Source organism: Humulus lupulus, chromosome 9, assembly GCF_963169125.1.
Source record: "Humulus lupulus chromosome 9, drHumLupu1.1, whole genome shotgun sequence".
NCBI lineage: Eukaryota > Viridiplantae > Streptophyta > Magnoliopsida > Rosales > Cannabaceae > Humulus > Humulus lupulus.
The window spans coordinates 74907484-74912677 of NC_084801.1; the positions used below are offsets into that span (position 1 = coordinate 74907484).

Sequence of the window (5194 nt, forward strand, 5' to 3'; positions counted from 1 at the left end):
AGTGTAGCTAAACTGTGATAACAGTTGTTAAAAAAACATTTAATATAAAAGTGTGGTCATTCATTGAAAGCATAAAGATTTATGCATTTGGAATCCCAAAATATTGTTTAGAAAATACTTGACATCTCAAAATACATTTAAGGTCGACTTAGGCGACAAATCTATACCAATACATTACATCTTCCCAAAATAACACTGGCTGTGGGAGTCAGGTAGGACAAACATGTACCTGTCGCTCCATGCTCTCCATACTCATGGTGGGTCGACCTTTCCCTTGCCATTACCAAGCCCTGGGTTAGTAGTCTTCACCGAGAGGATGACTCCAACATCCTAGGAGAGTCTCGCCCTAACAGCCTGCACTCTGCGTGCCCAACGCCATTCCTGTCCCCTTTTCGTACTTGGGTTCCTGCAGTTCTCGGCCTTCGCCGTTCCTGGCCTTCGCCGTTCACTCACAAATATGCATTACATAGCATAATATCAACGAATATTTTAACATGTACTAACATAAACAATAGAGCTACACCCTACAAATCAATCAATAGGGCCATGCCCAGCAATACAAACAATAGGTCCACGCCCTGCTCTACGGGTACAACAGTTTTCTTACTTGTGTCCCAAGCTATCTGATAAACGAGTTTTAGGCTCGTTTATGGTTCTAGTTTTTAGGTTATTTTTCTTTAGTTAGGATTGTTTTATTTCGGATTTATGCTCGTTTGTTCTTGTTTCAGGGTAATTGATGTTAAGTGTTGCAAATATTGAAAAGGAGCGAAAATGGAATGAAATCGAGACGGATTAGTGACTTTTGGGTGTTTCTGTAAGTAGCGCTACAGCGCTACCTTGGGAGCGCCGTAGCGCTAGGAAGAATTCTTGACGAGCTTCAGCACTGACTTAAGCGCTACAGCGCTACAACATCAGCGCTACAGCGCTGGGAAGCAGTTTTCAGGAAGATAGTTCCTGACTTTAGCGCTATAGCGCTACCAAAAGAGCGCTACAGCGCTGGTGCCTAGTTTTTTTCCTGTTTTGTTTCTGAGTTTAGCGCTACAGCGCTACGATGTTAGCGCTATAGCGCTGGGGTCGCGATTTCTGGCCTAATTGGTTATTTTTGATGGGCAATTCAGTCTTTTCGAGAGGGGAACTTTTGATAGGTTTTTTTTTGGAATCATATATGCGACTGAAAGAGGGCTAAAGAGATGACGACGGCTGGAGTAAGAACACCATATTGGAGGATTCATCCCTGAGTTTTCATCATCTTTTTCTGTCAATTTTCATGTTTGTAATTGAATTATCTTATTGCTAGAATGAAGATCATAGGCTAAATTCTCTTTTAGGGCTTTTATGTGAATCTTTTGGAAACCCTTGTTATGGTTTAGTGCAAAGTTGATATTCTTCTTCATCTCTTTCAATTCCTTGCAGTCTATGTTAATTGTGCGATTATTGATTGATCACCTCTAATTGCTAATTTATGAATCAAATTAAAATCTGAAAAGTGAAATTTGATATGCTTTGATTGTTTGGATGCAAATTTAATTTAGAACGAAAGTATCTAGGTTATTTGCTTATTTTCTGAGTTGCGTGGCTAATGCCTCTACATGATTCAACTTACCATAGAAATATAGGAAGTTGTCATTTAGATTGAATTTCATAAGTCTTGACCAGATTATGAATTGTTTTTGCAACTTATTTTTGAATAGAGAGAAGGAGATATAGATGCTTGCATTAGGAAATAACAGGGTGGAAAAATAGAGGATCATAATTGTCCTAATTGTGTTTTCTTTGTTAATTTGTTTAATTCTTCACTGCGCTTTGTTAGTATTTTTTTTAGTTTAAAATCTCTGATAATTGCTTAATCAAATAGAATTAAGGGATTAATTGATTGGTAATTGATAGATCAGTCCTTGAGGACGATATTCGGTTTTTACCATTTTTATTACGAATTGCGACTGTGTGCACTTGCATAGCTATAAATTTCGCAACAAGTTTTTGGCGCCGTTGCCGGGGACTGAAAATTATCAATATCAGTCTAATTAATTTTTATTCTAATTTGATTTTTATTTCTCTCGTTTCTAATCTGTTTAATTGCTTAATTTGTCTATCTCAGGTGAATTTTGGTATATGCGTGGCAGGAAAGGAAAAGCCACACTTGTTCCTCTGAATCCCGAGATCGAAAAGTCTTGCAATCAAATCAGAAAGAATAAGAGAGAGACGCAGAATTCTGTGAAGATGGCACAGAATGATGGGGATGGCAGGAATGGTATAAATCCAGGAGTTGTCCAAGGGGTTCAGGCTCAGACCAATGCTGAGAGGAGTCTGAGAGATTATGTGCTACCCACTCTGACGGGAGTACAAAATAGTATACGCCCACCAGCTATAGAGGCCAACAACTTCGAAATCAAGCCTGCTATTTTACAAATGGTGCAGTCCTCTGTGCAATTCAATGGGTTGCCCTCTGAAGATCCTCACACCCATTTGTCCAACTTCCTGGAGTTGTGTGGAACCTTCAAATATAATGGGGTGAGTGATGACGCAATCAAGCTTAGGCTCTTCCCATTTTCTCTAAGGGACAGAGCTAAGAGTTGGCTGAATTCTCTGCAGCCAAACTCCATTGTCACTTGGCAAGATCTGGCTCAGAAATTTTTATCCAAATTTTTCCCTCCGTCAAAGGCTGCTAAACTGAGGGGAGAGATAAATAACTTTTGCCAGAATGACGGGGAGTCACTGTATGAAGCTTGGGAACGGTTTAAGGAACTCCTGAGAAGATGTCCTCATCATGGCATTGAACAGTGGATGCTAGTACAGAATTTCGACAATGGTTTATGTCCAACAACCAGAACTATTATAGATGCTGCAGCAGGTGGTACTTTTATGAGCAAGAGTGCAGCTGGTGCTTATGAGCTGCTGGAGGACATGGCTACAAACAACCATCAGTGGTCAGAGGAAAGATCATCAGGAGTTAGAAAGGTAGCTGGAGTGCATGAGCTAGATGCGATTACTGCTTTAACAGCGCAAGTAGCCTCTTTGACCAAGCAGTTGCAACAGAGTAGTATGTCTGCTAATGCGGTTCAGATGGCAGTGAGGTGTGAAATGTGTGGTGGTGCTCATTCTTTCGATCAGTGCCCTATCTGTAATAATAACACCCCAATGGATCACGCCCAAGTTCAAGCGGTGGGAAATTTTCAGAGGCCACTCAATAACCCATTCTCCAACAACTACAATCCAGGGTGGCGAAATCATCCAAATTTTTCGTGGAAAAATAATCAAGGCCAACAACCTCCGTTTCAGGGCCAGTTTCAGAATAACATGTCTCAGCCACCTATGAATCAAGCTTCGTCATCACTGCAGCCTAGGCCTCAACAACCAATGCCTCAACCTGAGAGACCTAATGAATTGCAAGCTGCCCTGTTGACTCTTACTAATACACAAACTCAATTCATGACTGAGACCACATCCTCCATTAGAAACCTTGAGACACAGGTTGGGCAGTTGGCCAATATGCTCAATAACAGACCTCAGGGAAACTTGCCTAGTAATACTGAAGTAAACCCCAAGGAGCAAGTTCAGGAAATTACTCTGAGGAGTGGAAAGCAAACAGAGCAGCCTAGACCTCCACAGGCAGTAGTTCAGAAAAAAGAGATGGGTGCACAGTCTGATTCAGAAAGGGTTTCTGAAGACCATCAGAAGTCAGATCAGAGTCCCCCAGTTGTCATTGAGCAGCCAGTTAGAGTTCCATACCCTCAGAGGCTTAGAAAGACGACCCTTGATAAACAGTTTTCTATGTTTCTTGAGGTGTTTAAAAAGCTGCACATAAACATTCCTTTTGCGGAGGCCTTGGAGCAGATGCCCAGTTATGTTAAGTTCATGAAGGAGATTCTGTCAAAGAAAAGGAGAATGGAGGACTATGAGACTGTAGCACTCACTGAAGAGTGCAGCGCTATTTTACAACGGAAGTTACCCCAAAAGCTGAGAGATCCGGGGAGTTTCACCATACCTTGCACCATTGGCGAGTTTGAATGTAAGCACGCCTTATGTGATCTGGGGGCAAGTATCAATCTGATGCCCTTATCTGTGTTTAAAAGACTTGGTTTGGGGGAGGCAAAACCAACAACTGTCACTTTACAGCTCGCAGATCGATCGTTAACACATCCACGAGGTATTATTGAGGATGTTCTTGTGAAAGTGGATAAGTTCATATTTCCCGCTGACTTTATTGTTCTGGACATGGAGGAGGACACAGATGTCCCTATTATTCTTGGTAGGCCATTTCTAGCCACAGCTACTACTGTTTCTTGGATGGGTATTCTGGGTATCATCATATCGCTATTGCACCAGAGGATCAAGAGAAAACAACCTTCACATGTCCTTATGGCACATTTGCTTTCAGGAGAATGCCATTTGGACTATGCAATGCCCCTGCAACATTTCAACGGTGCATGATGGCCATATTTTCAGACATGGTAGACCAGTGTATTGAGATTTTCATGGATGACTTCTCTGTTTTTGGCTCATCATTCGACCTCTGTTTGGGTAATTTAAAGAACGTGCTGCGTCGTTGTGAGATGGCTAATCTGGTGTTGAATTGGGAGAAATGCCATTTTATGGTGAAAGAGGGGATTGTCCTTGGCCATAAAATTTCAAGTGAGGGAATTGAGGTAGATAGAGCGAAAATTTCTACCATTGAAAGGCTGCCTCCACCAGTTTCAGTAAAAGGAGTTAGAAGTTTTCTTGGTCACGCTGGGTTCTATCGAAGATTCATCAAGGATTTCTCAAAGGTGTCTAAGCCTCTTTCGAATCTGCTTATGAATGGAGTTGTCTTTGATTTTAATGACGAATGTTTGAGGGCGTTCAATTTCTTGAAAGAAAAGATTATTTCTGCTCCAATTGTGATAGCTCCGAAATGGGAATTGCCTTTTGAGTTGATGTGTGATGCCAGTGATTACGCAGTGGGGGCAGTTCTGGGACAACGGATTGACAAGGTATTCAGGTCTATTTACTATGCTAGTCGGACTCTAAATGATGCTCAGCTTAATTATGCCACCACAGAAAAAGAGTTGCTAGCTATTGTGTTTGCTTGCGACAAATTTAGACCATATCTGATTGGCAACAAGGTGATTGTCTACACTGATCACTCTGCCATTAAATATTTGATGTCAAAGAAAGATGCCAAGCCCCGCCTGATTAGATGGATTCTGTTGCTTCA

At 41.4% G+C, this 5194-nt stretch overlaps 1 non-coding gene across 1 annotated transcript; it reads right to left on the reverse strand.

Annotated features, from left to right (window-relative positions):
* Nucleotides 1-2667: 2667 nt before the first annotated feature.
* Nucleotides 2668-2774, reverse strand: LOC133802750 (small nucleolar RNA R71). Its single transcript, XR_009877498.1, has one exon. It is a non-coding gene; the product is annotated as a small nucleolar RNA R71 (small nucleolar RNA).
* Between the last annotated feature and the right edge of the window lie 2420 nt (nt 2775-5194).